The sequence below is a fragment of the Hirundo rustica genome, chromosome 3 (assembly GCF_015227805.2).
Source record: "Hirundo rustica isolate bHirRus1 chromosome 3, bHirRus1.pri.v3, whole genome shotgun sequence".
Taxonomy (NCBI): domain Eukaryota; kingdom Metazoa; phylum Chordata; class Aves; order Passeriformes; family Hirundinidae; genus Hirundo; species Hirundo rustica.
Genome location: NC_053452.1, coordinates 64,557,311 through 64,581,460, shown reverse-complemented (window position 1 = coordinate 64,581,460; position 24,150 = coordinate 64,557,311). Strand labels below are relative to the sequence as shown.

At 39.8% G+C, this 24,150-nt stretch overlaps 1 protein-coding gene across 5 annotated transcripts in view; it reads left to right on the top strand.

Moving 5' to 3' along the window:
* The window catches only part of PKIB (cAMP-dependent protein kinase inhibitor beta), a 57,868-nt gene that overhangs the window by 18,794 nt on the left and 14,924 nt on the right, over positions 1 to 24,150 (top strand). Inside the window, exon 1 of one of the 5 annotated variants that reach the window (XM_040058914.2) lies at positions 14,281 to 14,416. The exons of the other annotated variants lie outside the window; for them this stretch is intronic. The gene's annotated coding sequence lies outside the window, so the exon portion shown is untranslated. Of the gene's footprint in view, positions 1 to 14,280; positions 14,417 to 24,150 lie in introns of those variants that run through there. 5 annotated transcript variants of the gene reach the window in all.

Genomic DNA, 24,150 nt, shown 5'->3' with positions numbered 1-24,150 from the left:
GTGCCTTTCAACCGGCATAAAATCCCTCTTAGCAGAAGTCAGCACTTAGGAGGCTTCTCCTAACACAGATGGAAACTCAACTGAAGGCAGAATGAGGCAAGAGTTACCATGAATTCTCTCTTAGGAGGCTGTCACAGATGAGTGGTTTAGGTCACTTAAGGAAGCACTGCCAAAGGTAATAGCAGCAGCAGGTTTAATTTGAATTTGAGTGCATCTTGATAAAATTCAGTGGCAAGGTTCATTCTGCAACTGGCTACACAGACAAAACATACAGAGCAAACTTGGATTCGAACCAAATTTTAAATTATTTATATGGAGATCAAGTCTAAGAGGTAAGGGAGAGCATCCCAATGAGTTCTGAGAGGATCCCTTTGCTTTCTAAATTCCTATTGGAGTGTTGGTGCAGCTGAGTCCAGTCTTAGGCCCTGGCTTGGTCAATGGTCAATGGTTTATGTCTAAAGGATTTTATAGGGAAATACAAGAAGTAGGGCAGGCTGTCTCCAAATGTTTTTAAGGCTTTTTAAGCTATTTCAGGCTATACTGCCAGCAGCAAGGAGGTGAATTTGTGCCTCTCTTCCACACTGCTTCAGAGGGATGTTGGTTTTTGATGTTTTTGAGTGAAAAATCAGTAAAGCACATTAACCTCATTAATTACAGTGTGAAGAAAAACCCTGTCAGAGACTCCAGGCTTTATCTTTGCCTTTCGGTTTTTGAGACACTGAAAGGAGGAGAAAAAAAGACATCAGATATGCCTGAGTGATAGTACTGAGACTCAGAAGTTGTAATGGGACTAGGGAAAAAAATCTCAGCCATAGATGCCAGGAATGGAAATCTGAATCTGAAAGGAGAGCTTATAAGGCAGACTGACTTGTTTTGCTGGAAAGGTCTGCTGTTCTGCTCCTGTTTTCTCTTTCTGGACCAAATTTTTATCAAGTTGTTTTTATCTCTATCTTACACAAGTCCAAAAGGAAAATTTATTATTAAATCTAGTGGGTTTGTGTTTGTACTTGCATAAATAACTCTTTAGCAAACAGTTTATTAGTTATTGCTACTGCACAGCATCAAGGGATAAAAAAGACTCCCAGTGTAGATGTGCCTACATGAAAATTTTTTTTGTAAGGGAGCACTAAAATGAACACCAGCCTAAAAGGCACATGCCATGTTCACTATCTGGAATCTGGTATTTGAAGTTAGTACACCAAAGGATAGTAGCAGACTCATCAGAAATCATCAGTTTAGCATATATTTCAAAACTTGCAGTACTGACAGCACCTACAGCACTGATGAGTCGGCTGCATAGAGGTGAAAGATTCCTGGTTTTCCTGTCAGCAAACGCATGTGTAGACCTGATAGAGAAGGTAATGAAAATATTCGTGGCAGTTTTGACCCTCACTGCTATAGTTTTGTGTTGACCCTTCATTCATAAAAAGATATGTAAAGCAAATGAATCATCATTTTGTGGTGGCAAGTATAAGGTTCAGCTTCCAGGCTGAAGTGCGTAATTAATTAGTTATTTACGACAATGCTCTTCCAGAGCGAGGGCAGACTGCCTTTGTGTGTTTCACTACATGGATTATGTTGTTGTCTTTAAACCAAGAATTTGAGAAGGGCAGGCTTTGAGTACTGTTTTACAGGCTGATAAAACACAGGAAGCCACAAGAGCTTTCTCAAATCCTGCAACAACTCTCCTGCAGTTGCCTGATACTCCCTTGCTACTTACCTTTGCAAGAGATAATTGGACATAGTTGAAGTATGGTTTCTGATCCCAGCCAAAATCAATGGAATCAATGGATCTCTTCTGTCATTGATTATGTGCAGATTGAAAATCATAACTGAGCCCTGCCACAAATCAAAACACAATACACTGTTACGGACATCTTCATTTTGATTTTGGAGCTTTATATTTCTATTGTTGGAGTCTGTTGCCCTGTTGAGCAATAATGCCATTTACTGTGAGACACATGTCAGAACCACAGCTGAATAAATGCAACTTCCACTCTATGAAAGCAGATTTAAAGCTGGACTTCCTCATATATAACAAGACTGCATGACAGCTAGTGCTGACTTGTAAGCATCAGAGACAGTATAAATACCTGGTACAGCTGCTGGGAGTTATTTGCATAACATATCAAGGGCAGAGAATGACTGCCACAAATTTTACATATCATCAATTCCCTTTATTTTTCTAGCTTCAAAACAACATGCCTCACTTTTCTCCTGAAACACACCTGTAGGTAGAGGCCAATATTATACTAAAATGGGAAACAACTGGGGTTTTTTTACATACCTGAGCTAAACAAGTACATTTTGACATTTCGGTTGGATACATGCAAAGTGACATATATATATATATATATATATATATATATATATATATATATACACACACCATAACCAGTCACTGCACATTCTTTCTCAGAAAAATCCTGATAGCACTCATCTTGAATAGCAACAGTCACATCTTTTTTCTGATGAGTTAAGCAGTTTGTTCTGGATATAACCAGAACTCTAGAAGTAACTTTTGGAAGCATCTTCCTACTCAGTTTTTGTGTACCATGTAGACATGAGCTCAACCAACCTGTGGCAGCAGTTCCTGTGCACATAATCTGCTGTGGTTTTTCAGCAATGAGGAGGGATGGCAGAGGGGGGGCCGTTCTAGTGACTTCAGTGAGCGTATGGAAACGATGTCTCGTTACCTCCTTGGACTCATGCAGCATCTACTGCTGCTGTTTTTCCACACGGCTTCAGGATGCTGAAAGAATTTCTGTGCAGAATTGTTACCCGTTCTAAGGCAGTTGGATATCCATATTTTGTCAGTCAATGGTATTTGCAGATTCAGTGGTTCTTCTGTTCTGAAACCGTAGTCAGTAAAGGAATTTCTGCTTAGTGTGAGTTTAATGTTTTACCACAAGCATTGTTTTGCTTGTATCAAAACACTATCAAAATAGATTATTATAGCTCTGAATTACTTGAAAAATTGAATGTAAAGGAAATGGAAGATGGAAGCCATCTGAAAGAAAGTCTTTTTCAAAGGAAAATTAAGAAGCAGACTTTCAAATAATGAAAGTAGCAATATTTTGAGATAGAATTAAATAGGAAATAGCAAGACTATGTTGGAAATACTGCTAAGGCTGTTGAACTTTGCACATGAGGTATTTTCTGGGATTATTTGTCCTGCTGGGATAAGAGGAGGAGGCAGACTATTGAAAGAGGCAGAGGAACAGTCAGAGCACAAAGAACCCAAAGGCTGTTGGAGTGGAACAGAGCTGAAAAAAACCCAACCTGCCAAAAGACACAGAGACTTTAGTCTTTGGTTGCTGGATGTGTCTGGAGGGCTGGTGGCAGAATGCACTTCAGAAACCCACAGTGCCAAGCTGAGTGCAAACATCACTTCCTTAAACAATTTTTTCTTCTAATACCCCAATGAAGGAACACAACTCTAATGAATGAAATTGACTTGCAGATTTGGAAAGCAAAAAGGGAGAAAGAAGCTGATGACTTTTCTGGGGTTTTTTAACATTTGACGGAAATCTGTTGTCCTGGGAAGGTGGCGGGGGGGGCGGGGGGTGGGGGGGGGGGGGTGTCACACTACAGTTGGCACATTTCTATTTTGTTTTAGCAACCACAGCATGGCCATATTCTCAGAAGCCACAGTTCATGCTCTGAGAGAAAAATGCAAGATTATCATTTACATACCAGCTGTACTACAATGTTTTTCACTTTTCAGCACAGCACCATCACCTTTTTTATTTTCTATCACTTTTGTAAACTTATACAGAATAGAATTGTATGGAGGGAGAGTCAGACGAAAAGATGGTAAGAAAAAACTTCCATTTTTGTTATAAGAGAGCATCTTCTTAGTTTCAGGTAAAAAAATCTCCATCTGCAGTTTTCCAGGAGGCTGTGTCTTTAAAAAGATGTTTTCAAGATTGATTGGTATCAGGTGTTCATGGCCATGTGAAGCAGGTGTTACCATGGTGACCACTCCACTCCTTTAGGTAGGATGTCAGAAGCTATAATTGTGCTTTAAAAATCCTGTGCACAGTGTGATAACTTGCACGGAAATAAGCTGTAGCCTTGCTCAGACACAGGTCTGTCTCTGAATTTGCTGATTTGTGACTACAAGTCACAGAAGATTGTATACTGATGTTTGGGGGAGATTTCTTTCCTCTCTGCTTTTCCATGTGACAAGCACAATGGATTCTACAATATAATGGGAAAGATTGCGTTCTTTTAGCCACATTTCCTCCCCAGCCCCATTTGAGTCTGTCTCTTTCTGGTCTCAGGCCAGGAGATAAAGCTGGTTGGAGCTCTGCTATGTCTATGTGGCTCTGCTTGTGTCCACCTTCTGCTAGGGCACGTGAAAAAAGGTGTTTTACTGTCACACTGGCATCTGTGTGGCTGTAGAAGGCAAGCCTATAGTGCCTTCTCTGACCAGGGAATATAATTGCATTACCCTTCAAAATGCTGCTTGCTGACCCTTGTATTTCATGTGTCCTAATGCTGCAACCACGCATTTGCCTTTCTGCAGTGCAGCTGGCAGCAATGCTACACTTGTTCCGTAGCTTCTGCAGGATTAGGGACACAGGTGCCTCTCTTTCCATACTCTGCTTATGTCTGTGCAAAGGCAGTTTGCCATTTCGGCTGCCACAGTGTAGGTGCCTGCATTTCTGCTTCAAGCCGAGTAAATTGTAGTTGACACAAAAACATAGTAAGATTGCAATGCTTATTTATTACCTTGAATTCTGCATCAGTGAGATGGAAGGTAAAGAGAAAAAGTAGGTAAAGAGTGAGGAAACTATAAGGATGGGTTGAAGATCAAGAGGCAAAGGCTGAAAGAGCAGTAGTTAGCGGCCACTGTGCATCCTGCCCCAATTCTTCTATATCCCAGCTAGTGCTTCTCAGCAGCAACCAGAAGCCCCAGAATCAGCTTCCTATGGATGTCCTTAGGTGGGATGGTGTTCTGGGAACCCTGTTTTTTATAACTGGCTGTATCTTTGCTCTGTTGGTCTCCTGAGAGGGCCTGGGTTCAAGACCACAGCAGCAAAATAGCTCTACAAGAACAACCCAGTCTGTTGCAGGAGATTGGACAGTAGGGAAAAAGTCTTACTGTTAGAAAAGAAAACTTCCCCAGTTAAATAAACCTTTTTGATGAAGTCCTTCACATTTCTTTAATTTTAATAGGGCTCAATTCTTTAAGTTGCTAAATAGATTTACCTCTCCACAGCAGAGGTAGAGAATTGTGGGCATCAGCAGTGCTCAGTACCCTGCACAGTTAAGAACAGAAAGTTGACCATTTGGACCTTCTGTGTCCTGGTAGTCTCTCTTAAGCCTCCAACTGTTATTTTGAATGACAAAATTAGAAAATAAGATTAAATAAGTATTTATGGCCCCAGTAGTACAGAGTGCTTAAGAATTTGTTTTTAAGGTTGCAGCCATGAAAACAGGACATGCACTCCAGTGCTCGTGTGTACTGGAGCTGTGCAGTACAATGTTGTGTAGTGCTACAACTTGGATTTCAAATTACATTTGATTGTATAGTGTGCTTCAGTTTATTGACTTGATATTATCCTCTATAGCATTTGAGCTGTCTTTTCCTAGGTATTAAGTGGGCTCCAATAGCACAAATAAATGGAGCACCTACACGTAGTTGAAGGTGAGTGTAGTTAGCAGTCCTTTAGGTCAACGTTGTCATGTCCTCACTGTATTAAGTATGTACTCTGCAGATGCACTGGACCTCTTTTAGAAGCCACAGCTACTCCAGGGTTCAAATTCTTAAACTGAAATTTCCCATTGGTTTTTAATTAGATTAATAAATGAATGCAATCAGTGAACTGTAAGGAAAATTTCTGAATATGGAAACAACTAAACCAGACCCTAATGCAGTCATCGAACAGTTTGAATAATTAAATATCAAAAGCAGATAAAAAACAAAAGAAGTCAGACTTTGTATAGCATAGAGCTTGATATGAGGACTGACTGAAATCCGAGGGGATGGTAAACAAGAGCATCGGTCCTTTCAAACACCACATTTATTAATAAATAACAAGCATTTAAATGGGTTGCTTTGCATCTAACTGTATAAATAAGACTAGAAAATGCCAGCCAAAGCTACTACAGACAACAGAATCAAACACCAAATTGTTTGGCATAAAAGTGAGAGCTTCCATGGCTGGTTCTTACTGGAGAAAAGTGACACAGAAAGTGACGTAACTTACTAATTTTTGACTCATTCTTCGTGCTTGTTCTTCTGTTTCCCTAATTCCTTCCTTCTTTGTGGAGAAGGGCTTCCCCTTCTGCTTTTGCTGTGTTCCTCTAAGCAACAGAAACACACAACAGAAAACCATCTGGAAACTGGACTCAGTGCCAGCCCTATTGAGAATAAAAAAAGCTGATTTTTGATGCCTGATTTGGAGTACCACATGCTCTGTTTTATATGTCTCACAGCCGAACTGGAAATCTGTCACCATGCCCAGTTTCCAAAACATGGAAACTCTTAGAATATTGATTCCTGCTGTATAAGTGGATAGTTCCCCATCTTTTTTACACCTGTTGGGGTGAGCAGCTCAACCTGAAAACTCTTGGTAGCTCTAACCATTTTACCCTGCTCTGTGCATTGCCCACAGCAAACGAAACTTTACTTAGCAAGGGAGGCATAACAACATCCTGGGCAGCACTTATTAGACCACATATGGAAGATTGTCCAGTTTTGCTTCTGCCTTACCAAAAGGATGTTGATAAACTGGAGCAGGAGTTGGTCAGGAAGGAACATTTGAGGAGATGATGAGAGACTGGGGCTTGTTCAACTTGGAGAACACTTGGGGGGATCTATGACAAGCCTTCCTTATGTTGCTGAGAAGGTGGAGCCAGGCTCTTTTCAGAGTTGCACAGCAGGAGAACAAGAGACTGTGGCTATGAGAGATTATGGTTATGAACTAGAAGAGGACAGATTCAGGTAATGAAGGCAAGGAAGGTAAGGAAGAGGTAAGGAAGAGACTTTTTTTCATGACGACAGTGAAACCCTGGCACAGAGGTTTTCTATCCTTGAAAATATTCAATAGCTGAAAGGACAAATCCCTGAGAAGTGTGATCTGAATTAGTTATTGACTCTGCTTTGAGTAGGAGGTTGGAGTAGATGACCTCCTGAGGTCATTTCCAACCTGAATTATTCTATGATTTTATAAGACTGAGTTTTCAGCCTTGATTTGTCCTCTACTTCTGGCTCTGTCCCAGTCATCTCCTCCTGTCCTGCTCTCAGAGACCTGCAAACAGTGGAGGGTTACACTGCGGTTCTCCGCCAAGTGAACCTTGGTGACATGATGAAAAGTGTGCTGGTTTTGAGATGTGGACAAACTCCCATTTTGACAAAACCCTACCTTGTCTTCATAAGAGGACTGTTTAGCCAGGACCTATAGGCAGCTGTCCCAGCAAGAGGATATTTTCTTTTCTTTCATACTGCCATATATTTTATTTAGAATGATTCTTTGTTGTCTTTTACATCACCGCTCATCTGGAAGCTGGTATTTAACTCTTCAAGGTGGTGGCTGGCAAGAAGCCACAGCAGTAACTAGCAGGAAGGCAGAACAGAATTCCAACAAACACTTAACTCAGGTATTTTAGTATCGCAGAAATGAAGGGTTTTTTTCTGCTTCAGCAAATGAAGAAATAATACTATCTAGTGTTCCAGTCTCAAGCAAGTTCAAAGAACTTGTATTCAGGGTCCAAAATTAAGTGGAACAATTTCTGGGAGCAGGAAATGAGCCAAAGACAGTGGATACATATTCATTTAAGAAAAAAAAATATAAATAAATAAACCACATACAGCAAAAATAGGTGTCATTGCAAAGAGACTGACTGACTTCTTACATGAGAAAAGTGTAAAACATGTTTCATACCCAGTCAACACCTTGACTGATTCTGTAGCAGAGTTTAAACTTATGCCAGCCTGTCCCTGTAACCTTGTAAATCTACTTGCGGGAGAAGATGATTATGACCAATGTTCAAGTTTAAGTTAGTGATTTCTACCTGATTGCCTCATCTATTTACTCCCATCTGAATAGAAGAACTTAATTTTGTTGACATGAAAGAGCTGGGGGTTTTGTTTGTTTGTTTGTTTCGGTTGGGTTTTTTTGGGTTTTTTTGGTTGTTTTTTTTTTTTTTTTTCCGGGATACAGACATTTTAGCATATTTCTAAATTTATTGATGTTGATATTCTGAAGCACCAGTGGATTGTGGCCTCTGAGAAGCCACCAGAGTCTGCTTCCTCCCAGACCTTCCTTCATGTCTCATGCAGCCCATCTGTTCAGAAAGTATTCAGCAAAGTCAAGCAGGATTCCTTGCTTTGATTTAAATAGGTTTTTTTTTTAGTTGTCCCAGAAGCAGTGACCCTAATTCATTTTTATATGCAGAACTGTTTTTAGAAGACTAAACAGAATAAAGTTGAACTACTTTGTACTCTTCCTAATTATATTACTTGTTCTTTTCTCCTCCTCGACTGACTTTGAGAAAAGCTCAGAAAGCTCATGCTTTTCTTCAGCAGCAGAGTCAGAATTCATACAGAATGGGCAGATACAAAGACATCATCCAAAGTGTGCCTATGAGTAGTCTGAAATAATGACATAATAATATATCTGAAATAATGTTAGGAAAATTCCAGAATTTTCTTTCATAAAATTGAAGGCACCGCGAGGTCAAATTTCTAGTGTGGATTTACGAGTGTAAAGTTTCTAAAATTCTGTTGAAGTGTATAACAAGAGCTCTTCTTTTTTTGGCCACTGTTGAATGCTTGGTATTACATTTTTTTCCCTAAAAATGTTACTTTGAAGAGGAAACTTGCTAGATTGGCTTACAATAAGGAGAGCAAATAGTCTCTCCCAGAATACACAGGGCTTGGTTTGTCCGAGAGGTGGGATGATAAGTCTGCCTATCAAAACTCACTTCATTTCATCCAGTTATGCCACCTTGAGAATTGGTCATCGCTGTTGTCTTAACAGTTACAGAATTCACTAACTTCAAATTCAGTGATTAACTTTGGATGTGCCTCTTTTCTCTCCAAAAAAAACCATGTGAGCAAGGCTTTTCTGAACTTGGGCAAATCAGCCCTTTGTTTGGTGAGGGGAAAAAAACAAGGGGCATTTAGTGATGTTTGATGAAGTACATGTTGGCATCAGTTCGGGTCTCACTGTGTGATGATCCAGCTCTTGAACTTGGTGCAGCTTGTCATTGTTTGGGGATTGAGGTGACAGTAGGAGACACACAACAAGCACAAAAATTGATGCCCGGAGAGTCCAAAATTATTGCATAAATAACTTCTGCTTATTTTGGACATGTTTGTGGTCTCTTTATCTCTAGAGCTGTGTGTGTCTAACAGCTTACACTGACCTCCTTTAGTATTTTCAGAATTCTAACTGCAGTATTCCTCACAAACTAATGTATACCATGCACTTTAACTTCACCAAAGATTATCAAGAGGCACAGGGGGTTTTTTTCCTGAGTATAATTGTATTAAAACTGTCTAATAACTCTTTCCAGTGTAAATAATCACTGTTTGAGTTGGGTACATGCAAATAATATAAACAATTGAAAACTGACTCTTCAGCTTTCTTTTAATGCTGTTACTTTCTTTATGGGTGTGGTAACTCCTCATTGGCAGGGACAAATTTTAATAACCATTCTCCCAGGGAGATCAGAAAAATCAAACTATTAGGTGTGGTGAGTCAACATAGCACATAAAAAGAGAGGCAATTACAACTGTCCTGTCATCAGATTAGTAGGTCTGTGTTGTGACTGACCTCATTCACTTCCAGTTGCAAGAAGCATATAAATGTCATAAGATGCTTTGCCACTCTTGTTCCCAAGAGAGCAGTGTCTTGTTGGGGTCCTTTTTAGTGCTTTGTTAAACTTCCAGGTTTAGCTGGGAGCTAAATTTGAGAACAGGACAGGTAAGAATTCATGGCTCGTGGGGAGAAAACAAGCGCAGTCATTACAGTTCTCTAGTTGGAAATGTGGAAGTTATGAATGTTGGTCTGGTTCCCAGACCTCTTTTTGTATAGTCACTGCATCAATTACAGAATCAGGTTTCTTTAGGTTACAAGAATAATATTTTTCCTTTGTATTTCAAGTGGTGGCCTGACAAATGGCAGTTCTGACCCCCAAATTTTGTGACCTTTTTTTTTTTTTTTTTTTTAACTAAATGAAAGCATTACCTTAGAGGTTGAAGTGTAAAGACTAGGGCGAAATTTGAGCTGACATCACAAAACCAGAATTTCAGTTACAATATTTCTGCACAGTGGAAAGTGCTATTGCTCAACTTAATTTCTTCCCTGGGGATCAAAGCATTCATCTAGGAGACAGCAGCTCTAGGCAATTTTTCTTCAAATCCCAAGGTATTCCTCTGGGCATATTTTCAAAAGGAAGAATGAACTATGCCTGGTGGTTTGCAGGAGTCATTGCAGAGGTGATGATCTCTTTATTAGCTGAAGTGAACAGTGAGTAGATGCAGGTGCTGCCTGGCAACCCAGAGCAGGGCAAAGTCTGTGATGGGTGGGATCCCTGGGCAGGCACTTCTCCCAGGTGTTACCTTTTCACTAGTTCCAGGTGGCTCTTCCTTCATATATGAAATTTGTAGGTTGAAGTAATTTTCTGAAGCATCCAGCTTGAGAGAAGAAACTTCAGCATCTGGTTCTGCAGTTTGGCTTCTCTGTATTTTGCAAATCTGCTACCTCAAGCAAAGGTGTCGTGGCACCTGCCATACATAGACTAGTTCTTGGCTGAAGAATGAAGAAAATCCGCTCCCTGTGAAGAATTGTGGTGTGTGAAACAAGAAAAAAGGCACCATCATTTCCAGGGACAGTGGTGGGCCTTCACCGCGACAGTCCATGAAAGGTTTTGCTTTGAAAATGGCTACTTGCACTCCACCTTTATTCACTTTAGACAAAGGTGTGAGTTTATTAGTTTTAGGATAACCCCAAATGGTTTAATATCCAATGAAATTCAGAGAACTTCTTTTCATCCCCAGTTATCTCACCTTAATGGCTATCGCAAGAGCATTCAGAGGTAAAAGATATTGGGTGACATATCTCCTCAGACATCAGCGTAGGGATGTCCACACCTAACAATATAAAATAAATGCATGTTACAAATAAACTGAAATGCCTTTATATGTGTCTCATAAACCTGAGAACATTCTGGGCATCAATCCAAGAATATATTTCGTGGTCTCGTTTTGATTTCTTTAAAATTTCATGCAAGATAGCTTGGTTGGTCTATAAAAAGACTTCGCTGAGCTCCTCAAGTGCACTAAATTCAAGTTCGGAATACTTTATTCATATGTTATTCATATTCAAATTAATAAATAGAACTTTTTCTTGTAGAAAAAGCAAGTAAGAGGCTCAGAATTATTACCTGAAAAATAAATTCCTTGAAATGCAAAAGTAGCTTAATAAATGATGACATGCCAGGGTGGACTTTGCACATCCTAAGTATGTTGTTCGGGAGACTCTGAATGCTCTCATTGCTGCTAGCCAACAAAGCTTATCCAAGTTTACAGCGAATAGCCTCTCCTTATGTATGCAATGGGTAAACTTTCATTAAAACATCCTGTTGCATATTAGGGAGCTCTTAGATCATTAGTTTATCTGCCACCAAGCCACCTACTAAACTTCTAAGTGTGGAAGTTTGGTGTCTAAGTTACAGTTTTGGAAGCTGCAGTAACTGTTCAGAAAAATCCATCCTTTAGCTGGTAGAATCCCTGAAGAGCTGCAAAGATGTGTAATGCTTTTATTCTTCAGAACAGAATAGAGAGAACCCATCAACAGACCTTTTTTATGTGCATGGTGTTTTCTTCTCCTCGGCACTTAAGTACCTATAAAGCAGCCAAAATCAATACACAAAATGTCAAGTTTGAAAGGGCATGTGTGCAAAGAAAGCATTTTGGGCTAAGCATGTGGTTCAAAGCACTGACTGTACTGACACTTTGTCCAGTAATATAGTGAAAGCATGGGTTTTGGTCTTTGGGTGAGCAACAGATTTGAACAAGACAGCATTTTACCTTGAGATAACATTCACAATTTGATGCTTCCCTGCTAATACCAGGCATGATTTACTGAAGGGAGGGGGAATGGAAGGGAAGAAAATAGCTTGGGAAAAAGGGCTAATGGTGCGGTTGCCAGTGCCTCACTCCAGCTGGGCTGTGTGTGAGCGTCAGCATGATATCAACCACATACCTCCTTTCTGAGACTGTAGAACAGGTAGTGTGACTCTGATAACATTTTCTGTCTCCCTGTATTCACGCTACTCTCTTCAGATCCTGGTTCTTAGTTAGAAACCCATTCTTGCTTTGCCTTGCCAACTATACTAAAATAAATGAAGCATATTTTGTAACCAGTGGCCAAGGACAGGTACACCACTGAATTTTCACCTGCATGGTGTTAATTGAGCAAAACCAATAAAATAGGCATGGCTGATACACACAAGAAGAAAACTAATTTTACAGAGTGCTAAAAGCTTCAGGCAAGATTGCAGTTTTCCTGTAAATTTATGCTGTCTTTATTGTATTAGCTACTGTGGCAGAAATGTTGAGGTGGAAGCTGAAAAGTAGCACAACTTATTGAAATATTTTGAAATCCAGTAATCTCCCTGTGATGAACCCATATCTACTTCAAAATGCTGGCCTTTGTTAATATTCTAGAAACTTTCTGGAGCAGCATTTTTATAAATACTAGCTGTGAAACAGGCAAGAGTTCTCTGAGCCCTTCACAAAGTTTGTACTGTGTTTCATGAAGTGATTTCATTATTTCTCAACATGAAAGTGCAGTGAAAAGAATATTCATCCAAAAGAGAATCTGGGGAAGAAAAGGTTATACTTGCCAAGAGCTGAATTGTTGAATGCATTGGTGTAAAATTCAGTGTGGTTTCATATTTTACGCAAGTTATTATATAAGATGTTTGAAGGCTAAATTAATATGACGATTTAAACAAATTGTTAGCTTTTTAAACAATCTTTTCTTGTCTATGTTATATATTTGAAATAGTGATGACACTGTACAGAAAATGTATATAGGCAAATTATTTTCTGTTTCTGCTACCTAACTTTATGTGAGCACTGACATCCACCGAAATATCCCTTTTTCACTCTAACAAATAAGTAATCAGCTGATGTGAACAGTTTGTGGTAAGACCCCTATCTCAGTCACCTCATTGCACATCTAGAGAAACATAACTCCTGTGGGATTGCTTTAGATTCACAGCAGCTGAATTTTATTCAGCTTGGATCTTCTGTGTTGGAAGAAACCTATTCAGTGGTAGATAAACCTCCACCTTCCCTCCAGGCTCCCCCCCCCTCCCCCATTTGTAGGTGACTGATCCTTGAAAAATGTCAGCTAGGGGCAACCTTGACTTGGTACAGAACATTGAATCATTTCCTTGACCAAGAATTTAATTTTTCCTGATAGTTTCTTTCCTTTTTTTGCCCTGCTGACGTACGTGGCACACAAGATATGTGTGGCTTCAAATTGCTGCAGCTTTTCTGATTTTTACAAGCAGGGAGGCTTTTCCAATTTGCTTCTCTGGTAGTTATGTGATGGCAGGTTATTTTTGTGGAGACAGTGGAATCTGGAGCTGCTGGCACAGCTTGAGCTGTGGCTTTCTTCTGTAGCTCATGTCGGCCCCACTTGAGGCCATGCTGTGGGGCTCAAGGCATCCCTGAACCAAAGGTATTTAGAATTTGGGGGGCAGAATTGTGCAGATTGCCAAGCAGCCATACAAAATGCCCCTCCTCTTGCAGACTGATTGATTCTTCATCCAAATCAACTGACAGATAATACAAAATTAGGCAGTGTGGTTATTTCCAGCTAGCTTTCTTGTCTGCTGTGAAACTCTGTGTTTACGTGTTGAAATATGAACTCTGTTTTAGATATTTGCTGAAAATGTGCTGGCAAAGTAGTCTTTATCTTAGAGCAGTGTGAAAGCAGTTTTTATGCCACAGCTACATGTTCTCTGTTTGGATAGCAGAATGCCACAGGACAGCCAGGGCTTGTTGCTCACACGGTGTCCAGGCAGCAGTTGCCACCTTTGGGGTGAACATAACAGCACAGCTGGTGCAGAGAGATTTGCCTTCCACTATGAGAGGATGGAGAATTCCTTTAACGGTACTGTTGTTAAGAATTTATTTTTGTACAAAAAGGGCTCTGAATGAAAAGCTGAAGTCCAGAAGTCTACCTGTGTGACATGCTCTCCTGTATGTGAATTTGTAATCTGTTCATTTATTTTAAATGCATGCAAGTTTATCTTCCTTCTTGGCAACAGTTCAGCTTTCCATTGGTGTTTTGCTGTAGTCAGCTGAGAAGACAGACATTGAGATCACTTCCCAGTTGTTTCTGGGTGTCTCTAGTATTCATCAGCCTCTTTTTGCTGTCCTGTAAGTACATTTTTCTTATGCTCTCATTTGCTGTATTGTATTCCGTACCTCTTTTGAGTTGTTTTTAAAACATTTTAACAGTGTTTCTTTAGCATCTGCCGTTCCTAAAAAACTTTAGGTAATGAGCTGTGCTTGTTTCCTTACTGCCTTGAACAGACTAAGCAAACAGAGAAGTTTCCCTTTATTTAAATGCTCATAGCCTTGCCAGTGTTATCCTGCTGCTAGGTTTTACACACTGTGGGGGTCATCTTTGTCTTTATAGGCTCTCCTTTGAACCACAGAGCTAGGCTGTTGTTTGGTATAATAAATGTGGTTAGATTAAAAGCCAAAAAACCCCTCCATATTATATGTTAAAATTATGTTCTTTGGCTACAACTATCAGTGTTTTAGGAGTTCCCTGCTGAGAAGTACAGAAACGAGTTCAGTTTCTCTGTGGGTGCATCATTTCCTCCTTCTGAGGGGAAGAGGGATTTGTTGGGTGAAACCATTTATTTGACCCTTAAATTGCAGACTGCCAGGTCAGCCCTGCAGAGACATCCGTGTCAGAGCCAGGTTTCTGGAGCTGTTTGTGACCATGAGGAGTCTGAGATGGAGTACTGGACACAAACAGCTCTGCACTGAGCAAGAATAGCTGATTTTGCTTGTCCTTGGCCTTCACACAGTCATCACAAACATGAGGGACTCTACACTTGAGGGGGTACTGCTGAAACTTCTCAGGCAGGAACAAATCTTGCTCTTACTTTTTTCCCTTCTATCAGTATACATGAGCAAGGATTTTGTGGAGGGGTATCTGCAGGGATTTCTTTTCTGACAGCGCTCTCCTAAACCTCCATTTAATTGAACAAAGCTGTAGTGGTTTGATTGATGTTGTAAGGAATAGAATGTGACCCAAGGGTTTAAAATTAGACTAGCATACAGGTCCTGTTCAATGAAAGGTCGTGCCTGTTCATCTGCAATGAAGAAAATGCAGAAAATGAAGAATTATTTCTGTACCTTTTTTAAAGAAAAACACAAGTTATAAATAAAACAAACCTTTCAGCTGCTAATTTTAAAGCGAGATATAAAGATGTAGTAGAGAAGACCAGAGAAAAATGTTATCATGCCTGTAATCTTTGGTAGCTCTTCAAGAACAAGAGGTCATCTGCAGAAAGAGTCCCTTGAAATCTCCCTATCTGCAGTTTTCCATCCAGATTCATGCAAGGCTCTAGAGAGGAGATGTAGGCTCTACTCATCTCCAGTGCTGAGTGAAGTTTAAAAAAAGACAATCCACCATCTCTAAGGGTATGCACTCATTGGGAGACAATGACATGCACCTTCTTATTTTTGACCTTTTGAATATATAGGTCTCAATGCAGAACTTATTCCCAGTATATAAACCAGTAAATATTTTGTGTTCCACAACATCAGCGTACTTCCTCAATGATCTGCACTTGTCATTATCACTTCCAGGCTTTCTTTTAAAATGTTCAATTCATACCAGCAAAAAAACCCCCAAAAACAACAAAACAACCCTCCTGTGGAACTTCCATTTAGCAATGCACTTAGGTCTGTGTGTTTCTGGAAAAGACATGTCTGCAGAACGTATCCTCTAAAATGGCCTTGGTGTTGGTTTCAATCTATCTAGAAAAAGAAGTATCAGCTCACAGAAAGATTCACTCAGGAATAATGACTATCTGTTTTTTATTCCTTTTCTCTCTTTCTGTGCTTAATAAGACAAAATGGGCAAAAACAAAAAATAAAACAAACAAACAGACTTCTGAGGAATTTGCATGGAAAATAAAAAAAAAAAAAAGAAGAAAACTGATTAATTTACACTGTTGGGTGTCAGGCTGTAATATGATTATGCTGACAAAACTAAAAAAGGAAATGTTCAGAGTTCATAGGCATTTTAGGAGAGGTCATTAGCTTAGCAGATGGGAAAAATTTGTTTCTGAGCATTCTGCAGTTCCTGAATGCACACATTACACAGGTAGGTACAGGCTCTGACCAAATGCTGTGGAGGCTGCAAAACCTTAAGAGGAGCTTGCCAGGGGGATGTTATTTCCAGTGAAACATAAAATGTGAAGGTTACAAAATGTCAGTGCTGAGCAGTAATTATTATACCAAGGGAAATGGGTCCTTTAGGGCTCCTCACCCCCTGCAGCAGAGTGCCTTCAGCAAGGGATTGAAATGGTGGGTGTGAGCACCTCCAAATGGCACGTGTAACTCCCCCTCTGCAGGCTGTGTTGCTCATTCTTCTGTCTTTCTGTGGGGACATTCACCTGTGGTGTTGCCTGGGAAAGAGCCTCTGCAGGGATAGTGGAGACTTTTCCATGGTCCTTCTGTGGGGTAGGGTGGGAGAGGCTGGGTGAGGAGGGGGACACTGGCACTTTCTGCATGGAAAGAGCATGTCTATGAGCATGTGAATTTGCTGCCATAGGACAAAGAGGAGAGAAGGCATTTGCTGCCATGGGAGGGAAGGGAGAGGGGAGACAGGGCTGGTGTTGTCTCCTTCAGGGTAAGAGAAGGAATTCCATTGAAGGATGTCCCATCTCCTGCATGGCCTCTGTGGCTGTCAGGGTTTGACTGGTTTTGTCTCAGTGCTGGATGAGGGCACAAAGGAGCAAACCTCCTGTGATAAAGCCAAGAAAGGTCTGGGATTTCCTTGCCTTCTAACCTCATAGGAAATGTTCTGTATCACTGGGGTGCTGTATGAACTCTTTCCAGAGCAAGGAAACCCCGTGAAGTTTGTGGGCTTCCAGGGGTGAAACCAAAAAGTGAAAATTTCAGAGGGGTCAAAGAGCCTGGTGATTAAAGCAGTCACCATACCCATAGCAACTCAAGCTGACTGTCCTCCCACCCTGCACCAGTCCCTGAATACAGGCAAGCAACTCTTCAGGAACAGTCAGAGGTCTCTCTCTTGCCTGGACCTAGTAAAAAGTTTAATTAAAATTGATGTGATTCAGGAATTACATGGTACCATCCCTGCATCGTGGAAGTGCAGATTCTCCATTTCCTCTGAGGTTTCAAAATGAAAATCCTATCTAATTCTGCTCCAAAGGGGAGCAACGTTTGCTTAGACAGATCTCGTTGCTTCTGCTACTCTTGTGGAAGGATGGCATTGCTCTAACATGTCAAAATTAAACCCAACTCTCACTCAAAATATAGCAGAATAAATGTTAAATTAAAACTAAAAATATGAGGAGAAAGCAAGGTGACTTTTAAACTTTTAAATCCAAAGGATTCTGTATGTGGAACTTCTACTTTATGTTGTTTGTACGACAAATAGGAACAAGACTTGATTGCTTGTTTATGTTTTGGTTTTCATTCCCTCACTTTGCTTAAGCATCAATGGCCCATGCAGATTAAGAAAGTTGAATAAAAGTTCTGTGGATCATGGTATCCCAGCTAAAATAGCTTAAGGGTCCAGCCATACGTAGAATTGTAGAATGGTTTGGGTTGGGAGGGTTCTTTAGAGCTCATTTAGTCCCACCCCCATGCCAATGGCAGGGACACCAGCAACAAGGTCCGGTTCCTCAGGGCCCCATCCAACCTGACCTTGGATGTTTTGAGTGATGGGGCATCCACCATCTCTCTAGGCAACCTGTGCCAGTGTTTTACCACCTCCTGTAAAAAGCTTCTTCCTTGTGTCTAAAATCAATCCTCCTTCAGTTTAAAACCATTTTCTCTTGTGTTGTAACAACAAGCCCTGCAAAATAGTTTTTATTCTAGGCCCTTTCAGTACTGAAAGTCTGAGTGTTTCATTCAAATTATTTATAAAAAGCACACTTTAACTTGCTACTGTCATCTTTTAAATCATCCTATATGTACTGGTGATTTTCACAGCCTCCTTATCATTTGAGATATAAATACACCCTTTTTTTGGTCCATATTTAAAGCACTTAATCCAGGTATTTCAATAGCATGGCATGTTTACTGGAGGATCATTTCTCAAAATGGAAAGGGTTCTTTGAAAGCCATCTGCCTTAATTAGAGATAATTCTAACTGAATTCATTTAAAATACATTAATTAAACTGTGTGGAAATTACTTGCCTGCCAGCCTCATGCTTGCCTTGGAAAGGTCAGTTTGGTGCTTGTTCTTGAAAACCAGATAGGCTCTAACAGTTGGAAGTAGGGATTTGCTTTCAGGGCTTAGATTTTTTGAAAGACAATATTTTTTCTTAATTGCCAAGTAAGCTCGCTGATACCATAAAATAATTTCCTTAGTATATTTTAGTAGAATTTTGATTGAAATATGTCTTGTTTTTTATGAAACTAGTCTACAGCTGTGAAGCCCTAAGATAGGAAGGCTGCTTTAGTGTCCCAGGCTAAGGTCGTTAGAGGATAATAGAGATGATTCATACTTTCACATAAAATAGAAGTATATTGAAAGATTAAAGAAGTTAAATCAAATTAATCCCATGTGTATTTCACTGACTTGTTTAGGCTTCTAACTACTATGAATTTTACCTATTAGACCTATTCTCCAAGGAAAAAAAGACACTCTGAAACAGCATGAAAGTCAGGGAGGTTTATAAATTGCTGCGATCAATGGTATCCTTTCAGCAGAGATGCAGAGGAAGCACAGAGTCATCTAATAGTAGGAAGGGGGAAGCAAGTATAGTACTACAGATGAACCCTTCACCTGAAGTGTAAAATGAATCCAAAATAAATTCTAAGGAAAAGGTCCTTAACTTGTACTATAGATAATCACACAGGCTATTTGTTTCCTTCATTACTCATCAAGAGATTTGGGGATTGTGGAGTTTTTATTTACTAATTTCTTTCATCAGTGATACTCAGTGGAGCAGTGCTTAGCTGGCTCATTTCCAGAAAATTCAAGAACAAGATGCTCTCAAATACTTATGCCCCTATAGTCTTTATTCTGTGAAAAAAAGCTTTTCCCCCAGTCTCAGAGCATTCTGGCAGAGGATTAAATCCGAGGGTTTTGTTATTCTGGTCCTTTCTGCCAGTGGGTGTAAATACCCTGCAGTCTCTGACCATGGTGCAGTCACAGATTTTCAGGTACACAGGTAACCAGAGACTCTATCATCAGCTGTCCTATCCCCTGGAGATAACTCTTATCACCTAATCTGAGTGGGACAAATCTGACTCAGTGATCTGGTCTTGAATGTCAAAGTGCCCGTTCTTAGTACTGTGTCCTGGCTGTATTATCAAATTTCAGTGGAAGTGACACAAGCCTTGCAATTAGATGAGGTACGTGCGGAACTGCAGGGTCAAATTGTAGACATGTACTATCAGGTTACGTCTCAGTGAATTGTAATTGATTGAATTTATTTTTTTACTTGTGATTTAAAGTCTATTGTAAATATAATTGAGAAAGTCTTGTGAATCAAGGTCATTATTTAACTTAAATTATAAGCCTAAAAGAAGGCTGATTTCTCAAATTTCAGCTTATTTTCTTGGTGAGTCACCATGAGAGGGGGCAAATTTTCCTAGCTGTAATTTCATTAAAATCAGTAAATAAGACTGCTGCCAAGATTGAACAGGTAAACTGTGACCTCAGTGAAATTGTATTGGAGCAAGCACAATGTATGCTGGAGAATGAAATGAAAATGAAAAATTATTCCTTGAATATAGAAGAAATACTGTTTCTGAGGGAAAAAAAAAAAAAAAAAAAAAAAAAAAAAAAAAAAAAAAAAAAGCATAAATATAGTATAAATGGAACATACCGAGCAAGGAACTGAGGGTCCTCATTTAAAATGCAGTTGTTGAAGACAGTGCAGCAAAGTCATATAACTTCTCAAAATGTATCCTTATGTCCTATTGATTCTCAATCTTTGTGGATGTTAAAGTCACTGACATGTCAAGGAGAACAGTAGGAAACTTGAGTAACTCATTTAAGGCTGTTTCAGGGCACCAGGTTGACTTGCAGTTGGAGGTTAGCTCCATTTTCCTTGTATTAGAGTTCACTTGCCAAATGGCTGTTTCCTGCCTGGGCTCACTTAAACAGTCACCAGATTAATCTGAAAAGCACAGAGTTCTCTTCTCTGTTGGTTCATCTTCCCCTGAGGGCAAACTGAACCAGAATGATTTTCCAGCATCTGTGGCAGTCTAAGGAACATGGTCAAGACAAAGTTTTTAGGGAAAAAAGTTATGTTTTATTAGTTAGAAAAATGTGATTGGAAAAATCTTTGGGTAGACCAGCAGAGATAGCTTTATAGAATTATCCTGCAGTAGTTCACCTAAAACTCAAAGAACTTTTACTGTCCCTGAACTGAGTTAATAAAATAATATTCATTATTCAAACATTTAATGAATTGAGAAAATATGATGTTCTTTCCACTGTCCTATTCAGTGAAGAATGCCAAATGAGTTATTTTGGATTGGATTTCCAGGAGTATTCTTGGATGAGCCAGAAGAATAGTACAGGAAGCCCAGATCATTTGTGGAGTATGAGACACAACAGAAGTGAGAAATAGATTAACAATTACAGGGGAAATACTTACGCAGAGCTTCATGGCAAAAGCAAAGAGCACTGAGAACCAAAAAAGTGTGTTTGAGAGAGGTGTTGGGGTGATGTCTGCAAGATACCTGAAGGGCTCTCAGACTGATATTTGCTGAAGAGGGTGGTAGAGATGCTCCCATCAACAATAAGCACTACTAAAAAAGCTGAAGTTGTCAACTGCTTTACCGGCCAGGCTGGTGCTTAAGGAAGCCAGCAGGATAATAAACTTGGAGTCTTAGATTTACAGACTCACTCATGACAAAGACAAGCAGGCTTTCTTGTAGCTTTCCCTGGTAAAGAAACTAAAATTAGCCTTTATTAGTATGTTAGTACTTTCACAACTTAATAAATATTTAAGCTTACTTTGTTTTAAATGCTGTTTCCAGTCCTCTATGAGTAAGTAGCAATTAAATACAATCTTCACTTCATTTTTGTTGGTTTAGTTTGTGTTGGGATTTTTGTTGTGTGGGGTTTGTTTGTTTTGTTTGTTTTGGTTTGTTTGTTTGTTTGGCTTGGTTTTGTTTATTTTTTTTGTTGTTTTTTGGTTTTTTAAACAGACTGCTATGAGTAATTCTGGAAATAGGGACTCCTCCTGATGTATGCTTACACTATGAAACCAGAATGCAGAAATAAAAAACTTCAATGGGAAAATTTTATTCAGGGAGGAGAATGGTGCTTGGATTTGGTTGGACTTCAGCTTTTCCAAAGTGTTCATCAGACATAAACTATATAATTATAAGAAGAGAGTATCCTCTCCTATGCTCTGGTGAAGAAATGCTGGGGGGTGTGACTGCAAAACTGGCTAAACCCAAGTATTTCCACATCTGTCAGGTGAAACGGAGATGAGCAGGGAAGAAGTCCATGAAGAGTATGAGATGATCCCCTGGTCTGATCCAGGCTAAAAAAACCACAGCTCATAGATTTGAAGAAGGAAGAATCATACAAATAAAATAAAATTAATCTGGCTTTATATATAACTATAGAATGTTACCTGGCTGTAACAAAGATAAAATGTCAACTTTTATTTGCATAGCTAAATCAATAAAGTACTTCTAAGAGCTTGTCCTTTCTTTTTAATAGAAATGGTCTCAATCCCATGCTTCTGTCCATCGCCAGTTTCATAATGGAAAGGTAACCCTTTCTCCAAACCCACTTCTGCCTCCAAGGGACACTCTGGAGGGCTTAATATTAAATAAACAGGGACTTTTCTCGCTGGAAGGGTGCTGCCTGCAGGCCAAAGAAAATGCACTTCTGTGCAGAAGCTCTTTTTGGAGCTGCTTGTTCTTTTGAGGGCTCCAAACAATATCAGTCTTTACAGGTTGTCAAAAATACTATGAAGTTGGTAGCCAAGATGTTGTAACACATGTCATATTAACACAATAATTTATCCCCCTCCAAAAAAAACTGAGAAGAAAGATCCTTGGTGTAGTTAACTTTTTTTTAAATTATTTTTAATTTTTTTTTATTTTTTATTTTAAACCAAACAAACCTGTTTAAGTGTTTCCTAGCTATTTTGCTGCTAAGTGTAGGGTCTCCATTGTGCCCATCTCTCATGTGCTCATGCTGCACCTGAGCTGGTCTCCTGCAGTGTTCTCCAGAACTGAACGAGCCTCTTCCTCCCATCTTGCTTGCCTTCCAAAGAAACGCCTCAGTGCTGATTTTGTTCCTCTTCCTCAGTAAGGTTCTAGAGCTCTCCTTTCTTCCCATATCCCTTTAGCTTCCCATGTAATTTCTTTGTCTCACACAGATCCTCAGGTAATCTCTCTTTACATAGAAGGGCAGTTACAGCTCTGAGTGGTTTTTACTTCTCTGTCAGACTTGTGCTTCCAGCTTTCAACCCTTCGTGCCCACATGTTAGTACCAAGAAATTCCTCTTGCTCTGCAACTCCTCTTCTGGAAGTGCTCCTACAAGGACTTCCCTTCCTGGGAACATACAGGTACACACTGGGATTCACTCTGAGCCAGATGGAAACATCCCTCATTCATGTCAGTAAGATCTCAAGGAGATTTGGGCCTTCCCCAGTGAGAGACTTTGGGTATGCCGCCGTGTTGGTTACATGCATGGGATTGTTCCATTCTCATATTTCTGCTAAATTGTAAATTCATCTTCTCACAAAAGCATTTTACACTTCACTGGGATGATGTCTTCACTGGAGTGCATTGTGTAAATGGACTCCACTATGCCTCAAGCTCTTTGCTTGCCTCAGTTTTCCCAGTGGTTTTGTCAGAATAGTTTTCTTCCACAGAGCTGACAAGTAAAGAAGCAAATCCCTCGCTGCTTCTAATGAAGAATACAGATTGACATACATATGCTGGCTTATGTAGATGACTTGTCTGTGTTACAGGAAGTGTTTGTGGGACAGCACACATCAAAGCAGAGGGAAAACCTTCTTTGATGCTTCACTAAGGAATTCCTAGTTGAACGGCTGAGGAGAAAGGAGATTGGAGTGGCTGGGGGATACATACTCATTTCTTTGTGTGCCTTTGACAGTGCAAAAGATCAGAAATAAAACTGAACTGCAATGTTGTAGTTGCAGGGACTCTGCAAGGCAAGGTTAGCTGCAAAAATTATTTCTAATTCTGAAATTACTCCTCATATATATTCCTGAAAGTGGGCAAAATTCTCTTGAATTTCAGGCCAAATGTAGATTCTAAGAAAGGATTTAGCAGGTTGGAACTGTGTGGCTGAACTCAGAAAGTGGCATATACATTTGCAACAGGGAATGAAAACTCTGTGGGGATGAATGGACAAAATACAAGGGGAGGAATTAGGTTGGTCAGTTGATTTGTTACCACTGAGCTTCATTTCTTATTCCATAGTAGGTGATGTGTTTGATTTCTTTCCAGCATGGCCGATGAGTTAGAATTGAACTGTGTTTCCCATGAAGTCGACTAACATTTATGTCTGTCATTGCTCTTGGTCACTCACAGACATTCAGAAAGTGACATGCTTGTTTGCCTGGTATTGACTGCCTTCAGCTAATGTCACTTCATTTATTACTCGCTGCAGACAATTTCTGATTCAGTTGTCAGTATCATGACCCCTTCTCCTCTCTCCCTTATTTATTTTCACAAAGAGAAAATTGTGCCATTATTTAGAGCTGCTATTAGTTCTGTAATGTGTTCTCCTGTGCATCAGAGCACTGTGCATACTCAGGGGTCAGACACAGCTCACTCTCAAGATTTCTACCCTGCACAGGTTTGTAGAGGATGAACTGCACCATTGGTGTCTGCACATTCTACAGAAGCTGAAAGGAAGCAGGATCAATGTTATGTTGCTTTTTT